The sequence below is a fragment of the Phyllobates terribilis genome, unplaced genomic scaffold, assembly GCF_046119375.1.
Source record: "Phyllobates terribilis strain yellow unplaced genomic scaffold, ASM4611937v1 Scaffold_285__1_contigs__length_2463970, whole genome shotgun sequence".
Classification (NCBI taxonomy): Eukaryota; Metazoa; Chordata; class Amphibia; order Anura; family Dendrobatidae; genus Phyllobates; species Phyllobates terribilis.
In genome coordinates this window covers 2325428-2344001 of record NW_027363045.1, presented here as the reverse complement: position 1 = coordinate 2344001, position 18574 = coordinate 2325428, and the positions used below count along the sequence as shown (strand labels likewise).

At 45.0% G+C, this 18574-nt stretch overlaps 1 long non-coding RNA gene across 1 annotated transcript; it reads right to left on the bottom strand.

The window, feature by feature from the left end:
• Positions 1-850: 850 nt before the first annotated feature.
• On the bottom strand, positions 851-6932 carry LOC141220362 (uncharacterized). The gene is made up of 3 exons (XR_012288664.1): positions 6871-6932; positions 1111-1194; positions 851-981 (listed from the first exon to the last, which is right to left on the bottom strand). It is a non-coding gene; the product is annotated as an uncharacterized lncRNA (long non-coding RNA).
• Positions 6933-18574: the final 11642 nt, after the last annotated feature.

Sequence of the window (18574 nt, the reverse complement as noted above, 5' to 3'; positions counted from 1 at the left end):
ATGTTGTGGTCTAGAGGTAAAATGGTGATCACACGATTATAACATGGCTGGACTACACCAGTGATAAAGCAGCCACAGCCGGTGACTGAGAAGAATCTGTGACTTCTCTGCATTTAGTGGTCACTACTCACCTGGGTAGTCATATGTAGGAATCTCCTCTTTACACCACTCATCCCCCCTCACATATGTCTCTGTAGTATTAATATGGGTCAGATCTTCACCCTAAAACAAATATTGTAAAAGTCACAGACGGAGAAGTCACATCTATGATCAGCTCTAATCCTGCCATCTCCACCATTCTCAGTACACAAGTATAAAACATATAATACAGGAGGATAAAACAAAAACTGAACACAAGACCTTCACAGCCATCTACACATCATAGGGGAGATCTCATGACACCTTCTCTCCATCTACCTGATGATCCTGAGGAACATTGGGATCTTCTTGTTTACAGTCCTGTGGAAGAAGAGGACGGGGACATCTCTCTGGTGTTGTCCTCTTACTGGATAGATCTGGAGGAAACACATACAGGGACTGAATTCATTCTTTACATACAGATAATTATAGGACGTGTGAATTTAGTCCTGTCTATTACCTGGTGATGTGAGGGGCTGGGGAACCTCCATCATGACGTCCTTGTACAGATATTTGTGTTCTTCTAAATACTCCCACTCCTCCATGGAGAAATAGACAGCAACATCCTGACACCTTATGGGAACCTGACACATACAATGATATTATCCCCCCGATCGCTCCATAACGTTACTGTATAATGTCCCAGCATTCCCAGCAGTGTCACCTCTTCAGTCAGCAGCTCAATCATCTTGTAGGTGAGTTCTAGGATCTTCTGGTCATTGATGTCCTCATGTATCAGGGGGCAAGATGGAGGCCTGTGATTGGGCTCAGTGGTCTTCTCCATCCCTCAGACACAGGGTCCTGACAGCGCTCACTAGGGGTCTTCTTCACTACTGTGTAATCCTGGTTATGGAGAGACACATTAATAAATCTCACTACAGACATTTCCAGAGTCCTCACCTCTCCAGTTCTGTCCATCTGTTATTCCCATAGATGAGAATGATGTAATGTGACGTCATCAGAATCTCTCACCTCTCCAGTAAGCCGGAAGAGGATCTCTAGGGTGAGGTGTAATATCCTCTCCGCCATCTTCTTTCTGTCTCTATCCATTCTTCTCTAGGAAAATTATATACATAAATTATTAGTATCTCATATTGTGGGGATTTTAGATGAGTTGGTGTAAAATATCTAAAATTCTGTGTAATAAAAAAAATTAATAGCATTGTGATGCCGGTATAAAGCAATAATGTGGTAGAGCTCTTCATACATCTTCAGGTCATACAGAGATACCGATGTGCTATCAGTTGGAATTACGGAAGTTATAAAATAATTCAGGTAATTTAACAATATAAAGAACGCAACAGTCTTTGTACAGCCAATAAAACATGTTAATGGTTTATTTGTATACATCTGACCACTCCACGATAAGTTCTGGAAAGTGCTTCTATCTCCACCGGCTACTCTACGATGTGTGCACAATTATTAGGCAATTTCTATTTTTGATCGTTACTTTTATTATTTAGGCTATGTGCCCACGATGCAGAAATGCTCCGGATTTTTCCTGAGCGTTTCTGCATCTCCCTGGCAGAAAAAACGCATGTGGATTGTACATGCGGATTGCACATGCGGATTGTACATGCGGATTGTACATGCGGATTGTACATGCGTTTTTCCTGCCAGGGACATGCAGATGTGAAGCGTTCTTCACTTGCATTTCCGCATGCGGGTTGTCAAGCGCTTTCCAAGCGATTTTAGCATCGCTTGGAAAGTGCTTGACAACTTGGTCACACTATATAAATCCATGCAAACAGTATGGATTTATATAATGTGACCGAAAGAATGTTTAAAATAAAAAAATAAATCTATACTTACCTTCTGATGGCCCCCGGAGTCTTGCTTCGCTCCGTCATGGCTGCAGGCAGATCGCGGTACACTGCACTGAAGGCCCTGCCATCACATGACTATGACGTCAGCGCAGGTCCTCCAGTCCACCGCGAGTTGCCGGCATGGGAGGACGAGCGCAGCGGGGGCTGTCAGAAAGTAAGTATAACATTTATTTTTTATTTTATTCTTTTTTTCACAGGTCTCCTGTCCTCCACACCCGGGTACCATCCGCATATTGAACGCATGTATTCCGCATGTGCTTATCTAATGAAGCGGAATCCATGCGTTCTAATGCAAGTTAATGGCGGCGAAAACGCAGCACTTCCACAAAATAATTGGTAGTGCTGCATTTTATTCCGCAATGATAATCCGCAGCGGAAATTTCCGCAGCATGTGCACAGCACATGCAGATTATCATTGGGGAACATGGCAGGCGTTTTTTAAGCGTTTCTGCAGCGTTTTTGCCACTGCGGAAACGCTTAAAAAACGCATTGTGGGCACACAGCCTTAACATCTCCAGTATTGTTGGTCAATCCAAAGGGTAATAAACCTGAAACGTGAATATTTAAGAAAGTAAAAGTGAGGTGTTGTCTTAGCAGAATATCTCTGTGTCCAGAATTACTATGCAACTATATGAAAAATGTAAATTTTCCATCTTAATTGTTTATTTTCATCTGTTATAGTATACATTTCTGACATTTAATAAATATATATCAGTGACCAATATAGCCACCATTCTTCTCAACACCAGTGATAAGCCATCCATCCATGGAGTCCATTAGTTTCTTACTTTGTTGACGTTCATCTTTGTGGGCAGCACCAACCATAGTCCCAGACACTGATCAGAGAGGGGACTGTTCTCCTTCACCATAAATCTCGAGTTTAAGAAAAGCTCGAAAGTTCTCTCTAAGGTTTAGGTCCAGAGAGGAAAAAGTCATGTCATTAGTCTTTCATCTTTAAGACCTTTCCGGGTACTGAGCAGTGAAGACTTCGATGCTGTGATTGAGCATTGTCCTGCAGAACAATCCGGTTTTTTTTTTAAAGATGTAGATTTTTTCTGTACCTCAGTTTAAAGAAAGTGTCTTCTAAAAACTGGCAGAAGGTTTGGGAGTTGATTCTGCATCTATCTTCAACTTGAAAAGGTCCAACTAGCTCATGTGTAATAATACCAGCCCATAGCAGTTCCCACCTCCACCTCGGTAGCATCTGAGTCGAAGTCGAGGTCTGTGCCCATTACTGATCCAGCCACGGGCCCATCCATCTGGTCCGTCAAAAGTCACTCTCATAAGTCCATAAAACCTTTGAAAAATCTGTCTTCCGATATTTCTTGTGTCTTATTCAGTGGTGGTCGGTATTCAGCCTCGTCCTTGTCTCTGAGCACTGAACACTTTGTACTTCTGGGCCTCCAGGGAGGCTGCAGTTCTGGAATATGACAGCACTGGAGGATAATATCTTCCTGGTTGCTTCACATTTGAGTCTTCTGAAATCTTTTGCAGTTAATGCTATTCTTTTTTTTTTCTTTTGTGACCCTATATACATTTGAAGGTTCTGTGATCACACCCAATATCTGAGCAATTTAAGGAGTGCTGCATCCCTCTGTAAGATTTAACCATTTTTGAGTTTTTATAGTCAGTTAAAACTCTTTTTGGCCCATTTTGCCTGAGAAAAATAAGCTGCCTAATAATTGTACCCCCCTGATAAAGGGTTTCAATATCCATAGGCAACACACCCCTCATTACAAAATACACATCACCTGATCTATGTCATCTACTAAACATTTACATTTATACAGCTTGTATTTGGAAAATCTGTATAAAAATGATGATACAGTCAAAATATTCAATTGCCTAATAATTGCGCCCACAGTGTATGTTTCAAAGTGATCAAGAAAACTATTTTTTATTCTCACCTGCTATAAGCTATGGGTGCAATGTTCAGGAATCATCCTTCAATCCACAGAACGTGGATTCCACATCTCACCCCTGACAAAGCCAAAAAGTGAAAATAGTTGGGCAATATTCTGAGGCTTGTCTCCATTGTGATTATGATATGTTATAAGCAAGTTTAAATCTCTCAGTTATTTCAATGTGTATTAGGGGTGCACTGTTTTTTTATGATAATACAAAAAGAAACACTGGCATGGTGGCACCTAGCAGGGTGCAGTGAATGCTCAGGTGTTACAAAAAATAAATGATTACAACCACATCCTGTAGATCAGGGTTCCCCAACTCCAGTCCTCAAGGCCCACCAACAGGTCATGTTTTCAGGATTTCCTTAGTATTACCCAGGTGATAATTCCATCATCAGCACAGGCAATAGTTACATCACCTGTGCAATACTAAGGAAATCCTGAAAACATGACCTGTTGGTGGGCCTTGAGGACTGGAGTTGGGGAACCCTGCTGTAGATTATAGCAAAAGAGGAGAAGAACCCTATTAGTGGTGTGGGGCACTAACACTATGGGGTAACAAAGATGAGGAACATTACTGTATATGGCAATGAAGGGGGGGGGGGGGACTAATACTTTATAGAGCACTATAGATGGTTATAGCACTATGTGGAAGTGCGGAAAAATTGGCAGGACACCTAAGGAGAGTAATGAAAAAAATAAAAATAAATAATATATATTTATTTATTGTGAGGGGTCAGCTCTGTGGTAGGCGCTGGTTCACACAGGGATGCAGTCCGTAGGTTGAAACAAACTGGTGGTTTATTAAATGTCCATAAACCAGGCAGGAGACAAAAATATCACAGCCTCTTTCAGGTTCCAAAAAGGTATAACAGAACAAAACATAAAATAGCAGGTCCATATAGAGCACGGCCTCAGCCGTTTAAATGCAGATGCCTTTCTCTGCCTCCAGCAGACTCTGAGCAGCACATGCAAGGCTAGCTCACCTTGAACAACACACAGACAGACTGAGACAGGCGCAGCTGTCTTAAATCAGGCCTTCCAAGACCTGGACTGGAGGTAAGTGAGCAGCTGATCCCCCCAGCTCTTTCAGATACTCGTAAAACCCAGCCCTTTAATCTGGGCCCATTAACTAACTCTCAGCACTATGTGTGCTGGAGCCTGCTTCTCAGAGTCCTACATCACCGAAGCTTGGCACCTCGGGGACACATACCACCCGTCCACAACCTGTCCAGCTGCAACCTTACCTACTCTCCCCTTCCTCTGCCCATTTTATATATATATATATATATATATATTTACAGTACAGACCAAAAGTTTGGACACACCTTCTCATTTCAAGATTTTTCTGTATTTTCCTGACTATAAAAATTGTACATTCACACTGAAGGCATCAAAACTATGAATTAACACATGTGGAATTATATACTTAACAAAAAAGTGTGAAACAACTGAAAATACAGTATGTCTTATATTCTAGGTTCTTCAAAGTAGCCACCTTTTGCTTTGATGACTGCTTTGCACACTCTTGGCATTCTCTTGATGAGCTTCAAGAGGTAGTCACCGGAAATGGTCTTCCAACAATCTTGACGCAGTTCACAGAGATGCTTAGCACTTGTTGGCCCTTTTGCCTTCACTCTGCGGTCCAGCTCACCCCAAACCATCTTGATTGGGTTCAGGTCTGGTGACTGTGGAGGCCAGGTCATCTGGCGTAGCACCCCATCACTCTCCCTCTTGGTCAAATAGCCCTTACATAGCCTGGAGGTGTGTTTGGGGTCATTGTCCTGTTGAAAAATAAATGAAGGTCCAACTAAACGCAAACCGGATGGAATAGCATGCCGCTGCAAGATGCTGTGGTAGCCATGCTGGTTCAGTATGCCTTCAATTTTGAATAAATCCCCAACAGTGTCACCAGCAAAGCACCCCCACACCATCACACCTGCTCCTCCATGCTTCACGGTGGGAACCAGGCATGTAGAGTCCATCCGTTCACCTTTTCTACGTCGCACAAAGACACGGTGGTTGGAACCAAAGATCTCAAATTGGGACTCATCAGACCAAAGCACAGATTTCCACTGGTCTAATGTCCATTCCTTGTGTTCTTTAGCCCAAACAAGTCTCTTCTGCTTGTTTCCTGTCCTTAGCAGTGGTTTTCTAGCAGCTATTTTACCATGAAGGCCTGCTGCACAAAGTCTCCTCTTAACAGTTGTTGTAGAGATGTGTCTGCTGCTAGAACTCTGTGTGGCATTGACCTGGTCTCTAATCTGAGCTGCTGTTAACCTGCGATTTCTGAGGCTGGTGACTCGGATAAACTTATCCTCAGAAGCAGAGGTGACTCTTGGTCTTCCTTTCCTGGGGCGGTCCTCATGTGAGCCAGTTTCTTAGTAGCGCTTGATGGTTTTTGCAACTGCACTTGGGGACACTTTCAAAGTTTGCCCAATTTTTCGGACTGTGTCCAAACTTTTGGTCTGTACTGTATATATATGACAAAATATATAAAAAAACACAAACAATAAATGTTTATATGATTCCCCTTCCCCCCAAATAGCAAAATGTAATACATAATAATAAATAATAATAATCTTTATTTTTATATAGTGCTAACATATTCCGCAGCGCTTTACATACATAATTATTGCTGTCCCCATCAGGGCTCACAATCTAAATTCCCTATCATAAAACCTACAAGCACCAATCGGAGTCATACGCTTTAGTAAAATCACAATAACTTTATTAGATATACACAATACAAAAAATTATTAAAAATAGAGGTGTAATTGAAGAGACTCAGTGTATAGTCTCTGCAAGGTAAGGGATACCACATATGATGTAGTGAGTCAGTTAATCATACTCATCATTTCATATATGTATGTAAGTTATTAATACAACCCTACAAGCAAATATTAGTCCCTGCCATCAGCATAGGAAATAAGTGAAGGGCCATATAACTGTGCAACTACGTGCTTCTTTTCAATATAAGTTATATTACAAAGACTCACCCACTCTGTTTGTGGTTCTCCCCCCTAGGAGACACCCTTGGACGAGCGTTTCGCGTTTAGCTTTTTCAACAAGGACAAAATATAAAAAAACACAAACAATAAATGTTTATATGATTCCGCTCCCCCCCCCAAAGTAAATAGCAAAATGTAATACATAATAATAATCTTTATTTTTATATAGCGCTAACATATTCCGCAGAGCTTTACATACATAATTATTGCTGTCCCCATCAGGGCTCACAATCTAAATTCCCTATCAGTATGTCTTTGGAGTGTGGGAGGAAACAGGAGAACCCGGAGGAAACCCACGCAAACATGGAGAGAACATACAAACTCCTTGCAGATCTTGTCCTTGGTGGGATTTGAACCCAGGACCCCAGCACTGCAAGGCTGCAGTGCTAACCACTGAGCCACCGTGCTACCCAGTACATTAAAAAAAATATTCGGTATTGCCATGTACATAACTGCCTGAATTAATAACATTTTGAAATATTTTTTTGCATATGGTATCAATCGAAAAACTAGGAATAATGTTTTTGATCACCACAATTCCACATAAAAATGTAATAAAAAGCTATTAAAATGTCATATTTCCTCCAAAATTGTATCAACAAAAAGAAGAAAACAAGAAATAATCATTGAAACCGGTCCATCGATGGAAGAATGAAAATAGTTACGGGTCTCAGAAAATGGCGACACGAAAAAATTGTTAGATACTAAATTTTCAGCCCTGGTGACATCATACCTGTAGCGCATTAGATCGCTGACTGGCTGCAGTTGTCACACACGCTAAAGGCATAACATCACCACTGCAGCCTATAAAGAAGACCCAAGCAGCAGCAGCAGAGCCGGCGCTGGTGCAGGGGAGCCTGAGAGCAGAGCACTGAGTAGAGGTTCTGAAAGCAGAGAGGAGAGCTGAAGAGATGACCTGAGGGTAGAAAGGAGCGCTGAGGAGAGAGACTGAGAGCAGAACACTGAGTAGAGGTTCTGAAAGCAGAGAGGAGCGCTGAAGAGATGACCTGAGGGTAGAAAGGAGCGCTGAGGAGAGAGACTGAGAGCAGAGCACTGAGTAGAGGTTCTGAAAGCAGAGAGGAGCGCTGAAGAGATGACCTGAGGGTAGAAAGGAGTGCTGAGGAGATGACCTGAGGGTAAAGAGGAGCGTTGAGGAGACAGCCTGAGGATAGAGAGAAGCACTCAGGAGACAGCCTGAAGGAAGAGATGAGTGCTAAGGAGACAGCCTGAGGTTAGAGATGAGTGCAAAAGAGGCAGCTTGAGAGCAGAGAGAAACACTGAGGAGACAGCCTATGTGTAGAGAGATGCACTGAGGAGACTGCCTGGGAGCATAGAAAAGCGATGAGACAGACTGAGGCCAGAGAGGAGTCCCGAGGAGATGGCCTGAGAGTAAATAGGAGCGCTGAGGAGATGGCCTGAGTAAAGAGGAGTGCTGAGGAGATGGCCTGAGAGTAAAGGAGAGAGCTGAGGAGATGGCCTGAGTAAAGAGGAGCGCTAAGGAGATGGCCTGATAGTCAAGAGGAGAGCTAAGGAGATGGCCTGATAGTAAAGAGGTGCGCTGAGGAGATGGCCTGAGAGTAAAGAGGAGTGCTAAGGAGATGGCCTGAGAGTAAAGAGGAGTGCTAAGGAGATGGCCTGAGAGTAAAGAGAAGCGCTGAGGAGACAGCCTGAGAGTAAAGAGGAGCGCTGAGGAGACAGCCTGAGAGTAAAGAGGAGCGCTGAGGAGACGGCCTGAGAGTAAAGAGGAGCGCTGAGGAGATGGCCTGAGAGTAAAGAGGAGCGCTGAGGAGATGGCCTGAGAGTAAAGAGGAGCGCTGAGGAGATGGCCTGAGAGTAAAGAGGAGCGCTGAGGAGATGGCCTGAGAGTAAAGAGGAGCGCTGAGGAGATGACCTGAGAGTAAAGAGGAGCGCTGAGGAGATGGCCTGAGAGTAAAGAGGAGAGCTGAGCAGATGGCCTGAGAGTAAAGAGGAGCGCTGAGGAGATGGCCTGAGAGTAAAGAGGAGCGCTGAGGAGATGGCCTGAGAGTAAAGAGGAGCGCTGAGGAGATGGCCTGAGAGTAAAGAGGAGCGCTGAGAAGACCGACAAGAAATGCAGAGGAGATGGTCTGAGGATAGAAAGGAACACCGAGGAGACGGCCTAAGTGTAAAGGGGTCGTCCATTTACTTTATGTGTTCAGGGTAGAATTAAATGGTAATGGGTGGTGTTAGGGATTAGAGGAATGGTTATGGACGTGGCCTAAGATGTCATGATGTACAATCTATCCCTCTTTATATTTCCTGACAGTTGGGAGGTCACACAAATGTAGAAATCTAATAGTTTTTGTAGCTGCAAAATGCAATTGCAATGTGTGAATAAAGTCTATACACTGTGTTCCAAATTATTATGCAAATAATATTTTCTCAGATTTTCCCAAATTACCTATATGAATTGCAGTCATTGTAATTTTCCAGTCAAATAACTATTAGAGTACAATTGAAAGGTTTTTGTACAAACTGCCTATGATAACAGTATATTTTTAAAAAAATAAAACACTCAAACTGCACTCAAAATGCATGTTCCAAATTATTATGCACAGCAGAGTTTTCAACCTTTTCATTTTAATAAAGAACAAAAAAATTGTCATTTTTACAATTATAAGCATTAGCAGGTTATTACAAACTGAAATCAAACAGTTTTCAACTCAAAACTTTATTCTAGGTGATGTTACATTTGCACATAGGACCCCTTGTCCGAAAGGAGCTTCTGAACTCTCTCGTCGATTGAATTTGTCAGGTTTTGGATGGTTTCTGCTTCAATTGTTTTGCATGAGGACAGAATACCCTCCCAGAGCTGTTGCTTAGATGTGAAGTGCCTCCCGCCATCATAGACACTCCTTTTGATGATGCTCCAGAGGTTCTCAATGGGGTTCAGGTCAGGGGAGCATGGGGGCCACACCATAAGTTTGTCTCCTTTTATGCCCATAGCAGCCAGAGATGCAGATGTGTTATGTGCAGCATGAGACGGGGCATTATCATGCATGAAAATGATCTTGCTGCGGAATGCACGGTTCTTCTTCTTGAACCATGGCAGGAAGTGCTGTATGAGAAACTCAACATACATTATGGAGTTCATCTTTGCCCCTTCAGGGATCCTAAAAGGGCCAACAATCTCTCTCCCCATGATTCCAGCCCAAAACATTACTCCACCTCCTCCTTGTTAGCTCCGTAGCCGTGTTTGCATGGGGTGTCCATCAACCAGCCATCCTCCACTCCATCCATCTGGACCATCGAGATAATTTCATGCATGATAATGCCCTTTCTCATGCAGCACATAACACATCTGCATCTCTGGCTGCTATTGGCATAAAAGGGGACAAACTTATGGTGTGGCACCCATGCTCCCCTGACCTCAACCCCATTGAGAACCTCTGGAGCATCATCAAAAGGAGTGTCTATGATGGCGGGAGGCACTTCACATCTAAGCAACAGCTCTGGGAGGGTATTCTGTCCTCATGCAAAACAATTGAAGCAGAAACCATCCAAAACCTGACAAATTCAATGGACGAGAGAGTTCAGAAGCTCCTTTCGAACAAAGGGTCATATGTGCAAATGTAACATCACCTAGAATAAAGTTTTGAGTTGAAAACTGTTTGATTTCAGTTTGTAATAACCTGCTAATGCTTATAATTTCAAAAATGACCATTTTTTTGTTCTTTATTAAAATGAAAAGGTTGAAAACTCTGCTGTGCATAATAATTTGGAACATGCATTTTGAGTGCAGTTTGAGTTTTTTATTTTTTAAAAAATATACTGTTATCATAGGCAGTTTGTACAAAAACCTTTCAATTGTACTCTAATAGTTATTTGACTGGAAAATTACAATGACTGCAATTCATATAGGTAATTTGGGAAAATCTGAGAAAATATTATTTGCATAATAATTTGGAACACAGTGTAGAGAGTGTGAGCCCCAATGGGGATGGTGATATTAATGTGTGTACAGCGCTGCGGAGTATGGAGGCGATATAAAGAATAATGGGGAATCTCCACATACCTCCACCAGCAGAGCCTCCACCACATAAATGGCTGTTCTGTGCGCACAGGACCTGTGATGAGGTCACAGGAGGGGAGGAGTCAGGGGTCACATGATCAGGGGTCTCAGTGTATGCAGGACTCTTCTGTACCCTGCAGGATGGAGCCTTTATAAGTGTTTAGTGTGTGGTGAGTGTCTCTATTAGGTTATAGGCCAGACACTATGTACCACACTTATAAGTGCAGATGGATAAGGCCGATATAGGGCGCCAGTCACACAGATAATACTACGCAGCCGCCCTTCCATGAACCGTCAGTGTGAGTGGTTGTTTCATCTATTTTGCACCTGTGCTGCCTCCGCCTTTATCATGGGGACTGTTGTGTCCTGCAGTGTATTTGATATTGTGTCTGTCACGATTCCACCGCTCAGTGTGTCTTGGACGCAGTGAGTGACAGCTCAGTCATCCAATCTAGTTCAGAGACTTGCTGAGCTGTCGGTACTTTTATTGACAGCTCAGCCGTCCAATCTGAGACTGGGAGGCGCTGAGTTTCCTTCAGGTGTTCCCTGTTCCTAGTGATTACCCAGCTACTTAGCTGAGCTGTAAGTCCCCGATAGCTGCCGGTCGTAGCTTTCAGCTCAATGTGGTCTGTTCCCTCTGCACTTTATGCTCTGAATTCAGACATTCTGATCTTCTGTTGCCGGACCCTGGCTTTCCCTATTGACTTCCAGTTTGTATTACCCCTTTTGCCTTGACACACGCTGACCTTGGAATTCTGACTCTGGACTGTGACCTGACTAAGCCTTTGTCTCTTCCCTCTTTTTATAATGTACCCTCCTGGCTCTTAACCTCAAACTCCTTGACTATCCTAACTCACGGCTTGTCCGTGAGAAGTGAGTCAGTATAACAGCATCTTGGTTTTGATAAATATGGCCGCCTTTTTTCCGTGAGGTTTTTTGAATATGTGGTGGGAGAAAAAATAAATATTTCTAATACTGTGAGCTCTATTGGTATCACGTGCTAAGCGTCTCTGCGCTATGAGGACTGACGAAAGTTCAGTCTGAACTGTGTCCTATAGATTACAGCAAAGAGGATAAAAACAACCTCGTTACAGCTCATTCAAATGTCCAAGTACAGACTACAATGCATGGACTGGCCGCGAGTCTCCTGACCGGAGCGTGACAGCCTCATATATTTCTATAATTGTGAGGTAAAAAATGAGAAAAGAAGCTTTATGGTGGGCGCTGTCATGCTGAAGACAAGGATGAGAAGGTGTAGAAAAACAACCAACATACTAAAAGATAGCAATGTGTTTCAAAATCGATCTGACATCTTCCTAGCGCCATCATAAAGCCTTTTTTCCTCATTTTTTGCCTCCTTCTGTTGACTTCAACAGTGGAGAAGCAGTCTATACAAGGAATAGCATTGTGCTACTTCTCTCATCACAGTTGTGCCTGACCGGCTCAACTACACCAGGTGGTGGGAATATTGCATCGACCCTTCCCTGTTTCTTATCACCAGGACTTCACCATGGAGCTACATAAACTTCTATGAAGTCGTCATGCTCAAGTCAGGAGACCCACGGCCATACATTGCACAGACGTCTAAATGAACCTTTAGTATTGTTGAGCATAATAACTGTGGAGGGGAACCAAGTTGTGCATCATTATTGTCTATGGCAATTGGGGAGGCGGGTGTATTACTATTACCGCAGGGCTGGGATGGGCAAGGGGGCATCTGCCTGCTGGCTCCCTCACAAGTGCTGACTCTCTGTGTGGTTACATAATAATAATCTTTATTTATATAGCGCCAACATATTCCGCACATATACTGTAAGCCTGTCTATATGTGGGTGTATGTATGATAAGGTCTCTCTACTACAAAAATAGATGCAACTTTGTCAATTATGTGCTGTTTATATGGAACAATCAATTTTTTTAAAGGAAAAAACCAATGATGTGGATATACGTATTGTGTCTTATGATGTAAGAAAACGCAGGTTATGCAGACATGATGTTTTCATATGTTTGTCATTAAACTCATCTCCTCTCGATCATGTCAGGTTTCCCAGACTTCCCAAATTATCACCATTATGATTCAGAGACTTATGTACACACTACCTATCAGTTTTTTTAGGTGAATTAAAAAAACAATTGGTGTGTGGGGACTTTACGAAGACCCTCATGTAATATTCACTATTGTTATCACAATGCGCCTTGAATGCAGCACAATTAGAACAGCAGTTTCCAAGCCACATGCTTTTTATTATACAATTGTTGTGGTACCAATGTAGTAAGCTTGATTGTGTTACTGTATCTACATAGCGAGTATGGATCTGTTATCATTTCTATGCAGTAAGTTTTCTCTGATCCAATATATACAGTGGGTACGGAAAGTATTCAGACCCCTTTAAATTTTTCACTCTTTGTTTCATTGCAGCCATTTGGTAAATTCTAAAAAGTTCATTTTTTTCTCATTAAAGTACACTCTGCACCCCATCTTGACTGAAAAAAACAGAAATGTAGAAGTTTTTTGCAAATTATAAAGGAAAAACTGAAATATCACATGGTCATAAGTATTCAGATCCTTTGCTCAGACAATCATATTTAAGTCACTTGTTGTCCATTTCCTTGTGATCCTCCTTGAGATGGTTCTACTCCTTCATTGAAGTCCAGCTGTGTTTACCTAAACTTATAAGACTTGATTTGGAAAGGCACACACCTGTCTATATAAGACCCCACAGCTCACAGTGCATTTCAGACCAAACGAGAATCATGAGCTCAAAGGAACTGCCCAAGGAGCTCAGAGACAGAATTGTGGCAAGGCACAAATCTGGCCAAGGTTACAAAAGAATTTCTACATTACTCAAGGTTACTAAGAGCACAATGGCCTCCATAATCCTTAAATAGAAGAAGTTTGGGACCACCTGGCCGTCCAGCGAAACTGAGCAATTGTGGGAGAAGAGCCAGCTCCAGAGATGCAATATGGAGATGGGAGAAAGTTCCACAAAGTCAACTATCACTGAAGCCCTCCACCAGTCGGGCCTTTATGGCAGAGTGGCCCAACAGAAGCCTCTCCTCAGTGCACGACTTATGAAAGCCCACATAGAGTTTGCTCAAAAACATATGACGGACTCCCAAACTATGAGAAATAAGATGATCTGGTCTGATGAGACGAAGATAGAACTTTTTGCTGATAATTCTAAGCGGTATGTGTGGAGAAAACCAGGCACTGCTCATCACTGCCCAATACAATCCCAACAGTGAAACATGGTGGTGGCAGCATCATGCTATGAGGGTGTTTTTCAGCTGCAGGGACAGGGCGACTGGTTGCAATTGAAGGAAATATGAATGCGGCCAAGTACAGAGATATCCTGGATAAAAACCTCTTCCAGAGTGCTCTGGACCTCAGACTTGGCCGAAGGTTCACCTTCCAACAAGACAATGACCCTAAGCACACAGCTAAAATAACAAAGAAGTGACTTCAGAACAACTCTGTGACCATTCTTGACTGGCCCAGCCAGAGCCCTGACCTAAACCCAATTGAGCATCTCTGGAGAGACCTGAAAATGGCTGTCCTCCAACGTTCACCATCCAACCTGACGAAACTGGAGAGGATCTGCAAGGAAGAATGGCAGAGGATCCCCAAATCCAGGTGTGAAAAACTTGTTGCATCATTCCCAAGAAGACTCATGGCTGTACTAGCTCAAAAGGGGGCTTCTACTCAATACTGAGCAAAGGGTCTGAATACTTATGACCATGTGATATTTCAGTTTTTCTTTTTTAATAAATTTGCCCAAATTTCTACATTTCTGTTTTTTTTTCAGTCAAGATTGGATTAATTTATTTTTTATCTTGATCTGATTTTTACAAACGTAGCGATTCAACCAAATAGGTGTTGTTGTTTTTTATTTCCTAATTTTTAATTAGGCAAAAAGGGGTGTGATTTGAACACACAGAATGTCAGAAAAATAGATAAAGGCCCCATACACATCAGATACATCCAAAATCTGTCTTCCGTGACTCCCCCATACACTAGAACATTGGTCTCTGCTCCGAGCTTCTGTGTTCTCTATGAGAGAGCTGCTCCGGCATTCGCTTATCTCCCTGAGAACAAAAGAATCGGCCTCCGGAAATCCAAAGCTTCGGATCCTTTTCTCTCCAACATCATCTTCTTCATAACAATAGGAAAGCGCCCATACACATTAGACTGCTGGCGGAGCCCATCGATTCACCTGACTATAGTCCAATGTGGATGGAGGCCATTAGGGACGGGCCGCTTCTCATGGGCTAGGGCTTGTAACCCCGGGATATAATGTGCCCGCTAGCCCCTGGATCTAGGCCACCATGGATGGTTACAGCACTATGGAGGGGTGGGGGTGGGGGAGGGGAAACATGCGCAGGGGCCGAATGGGGAATAACTGAAAATCTATAAAAATATAAAATATATATAAAACAACAAGCATTATAAATCCTTCCTCTTCTTCCCCAAATTCAGAATTTTACTTTAACCACTAAATAATAATAAATTCTTCTTCATTTTGGTATCGCACCGACCGGGAGGATCACATCGCTGCTCATTCACACCGGACATTTCATGAAGGATTTTCTCTTTTTTTAGTACATTTTAAAGTGAATTTAGTTCTAAAGCACAAAAACTTTAAATCGCCAGATGCCAAGGGGTTAAATATTCCTAAAAATGGATGAAAAACATCATTACACAGATGGAGAAGGCGGCAAATGTGAACACGTGTGAAGAAAGACTAAGGGGAGACTGAGGCCCGATGGGGACGGTGATAATAATGTGTGTACAGCGCTGCGGAGTATGGAGGCGACATAGAAGGAAGAGGAAGAAATAATAGAGAATAACAGGGAATCTCCACATACCTCCACCTGCAGAGCCGCCACCACATATATGGCTGCTCTGTGCGCACAGGAGCTGTGATGAGGTCACAGGAGGGGAGGAGTCAGGGGTCACATGATCAGGGGCCTCAGTGGATGCAGGACTCTGCTGTGCTGGTTGTCATGGTGCTGGATGAGCTGAAGTTTATGTGTGGGGTCAGGAGGGGTTTACAGTGTGGATGTAGCAGAGCCGCGTGTGTACGAGGTGTACGGAGCGGAGCCGCGTGTGTACGAGGTGTACGGAGCGGAGCCGCGTGTGTACGAGGTGTACGGAGCAGAGCCGCGCGTGTACGAGGTGTACGGAGCAGAGCCGCGCGTGTACGAGGTGTACGGAGCAGAGCCGCGCGTGTACGAGGTGTACGGAGCAGAGCCGCGCGTCTACGAGGTGTACGGAGCAGAGCCGCGCGTCTACGAGGTGTACGGAGCGGAGCCGCGCGTCTACGAGGTGTACGGAGCGGAGCCGCGCGTGTACGAGGCGTACGGAGCAGAGCCGTGTGTGTACGAGGTGTACGGAGCAGAGCCGTGTGTGTACGAGGCGTACGGAGCGGAGCCGCGCGTGTACGAGGTGTACGGAGCAGAGCCGTGTGTGTACGAGGTGTACGGAGCGGAGCCGCGTGTGTACGAGGTGCACGGAGCGGAGCCGCGTGTGTACGAGGTGTACGGAGCGGAGCCGCGTGTGTACGAGGCGTAGGGAGCGGAGCCGCGCGTGTACGAGGCTTACGGAGCGGAGCCGTGCATGTACGAGACGTGCAGAGCCGCTCGTGTACGAGGCTTAGAGAACGGAGCCGCGCGTGTACGAGGCGTATGGAGCGGAGCCGCGTGTGTACGAGGCGTATGGAGCGGAGCCGTGCATGTACGAGGCGTGCAGAGCCGCTCGTGTACGAGGCGTAGAGAACGGAGTCGCGCATGTACGAGGCGTACGGAGCGGAGCCGCGCGTGTACGAGGCGTATGGAGCGGAGCCGCGCATGTACGAGGAGTACGGAGCGGAGCCACGCGTGTACGAGGTGTACACAGCGGAGCCGCGCGTGTACGAGGGGTACGGAGCGGAGCCGTGTGTGTATGAAACGGAGCCGCGTGTGTACAAGGTGTACGGAGAAAAGTTATGCGTGTACGGAGCAGTCATGTGTGTTCGAAGTGTACGGAGCGAAGCCGTGTGTGTACGGAGCAGTGCCATTTGTGTACGAGGCGTAGGGAGCGGAGCCGCGCGTGTACGAAGCGTGCGGAGCCGCGTGTGTATGAGGCGTGCGGAGCCGCGTGTGTACGAGGCGTACGGAGCGGAGCCGCGCGTGTACGAGGTGTACACAGCAGAGCCGTGCGTGTACAAGGTGTACGGAGCGCAGCCGTGTGTGTATGGAGCGGAGCCGCGTGTGTACGAGGTGTACGGAGAAAAGTTATGCGTGTACCGAGCAGAGTCATGTGTGTACGAAGTGTACGGAGCGGAGCCATGTGTGTACGGAGCAGTGCCGTGTGTGTATGAGGTGTACGGAGCGGAACCGCGCGTGTACGAGGTGTACGGAGCAAAGTTGCGTGTGTACGGAGCAGAGTCATGAGTGTACGAGGTGTATGGAGCGGAGTCATGTGTGTACGAGGTGACGGAGCAGAATGCCTTCAAGTGGTGTTCTAAGTGGAGCAGAGCCGTGTGTGTATGGAGCAGAGCCGTGTGTGTACGATGTGTACGGAGCAGAGCTGCGTTTGTACGAGGTGTACGGAGCGGAGCTACGTGTGTACGAGGTGTACGGATCGGAGTCGTGTGTACGACGTGTACAGAGCGGAGCCGCGTGTTTACGATGTGTACAGAGCGGAGCCTCGTGTGTACGAGGTGTACGGAGTGGAGCCGCATTTGTACGAGGTGTACGGAGCGGAGCCACGTGTGTATGAGGTGTACGGAGTGGAGCTGCGTCTGTACGAGGTGTACAGAGCGGAGCCGCGTGTGTACGAGGTGTACAAAGTGGAGCCGCATGTGTACGAGGTGTACGGAGCGGAGCCGCGTGTAAGGAGCGGAGCCGTGTGTGTACGGAGCCGAGCTGTGTGTGTACAAGGTGTACGGACCTGAGCCATGTGTGTACGAGGTGTACGGAGCGGAGCCGTGTGTGTATGAGGTGTACGGAGCAGAGCCGCATGTGTACGAGGTGTACGGAGCGGAGCCGCGTGTGTACGAGGTGTACGGAGCAGAGCCACGTGTGTACGGAGCGGAGCCGCGTGTGTACAAGGTGTACGGAGCGGAGCCGCATGTGTACGAGGTGTACAGAGCAGAGCCGCATGTGTACGAGGTGTACGGAGCGGAGCCGCGTGTGTACGAGGTGTACAGAGCAGAGCCGCATGTGTACGAGGTGTACGGAGCGGAGCCGCGTGTGTACGAGGTGTACGGAGCAGAGCCACGTGTGTACGGAGCGGAGCCGTGTGTGTACAAGGTATATGGAGCAGAGCCATGACTGTAATCAGCTTTTGGGGGCTAAATGGTTTTCTAACCTTGACTTTAGAGGGGCTTATTTCAATCTGATTAGCACTATGAAGGGTAATGAGTGGAAAACGGCATTTTAATGTCTGAGGGTTTATTCCATAATCTCGTCCTCCCATTTGGATTCTCCAATGCACCAACAGGATTTCACAACTTTCTGAATGATATTTCTCTGATTACATTGGGAGATTTCTTGTGATTTATCTTGATGATATAGAATTTTCTCTCCTGATTTGGATTCTCACCAGGAACATGTCCATGTTGTATTAGAAAGGTTGAGGGAGAATTCTTTCTTTGTTACAATTGAGAAATGTATTTTTTT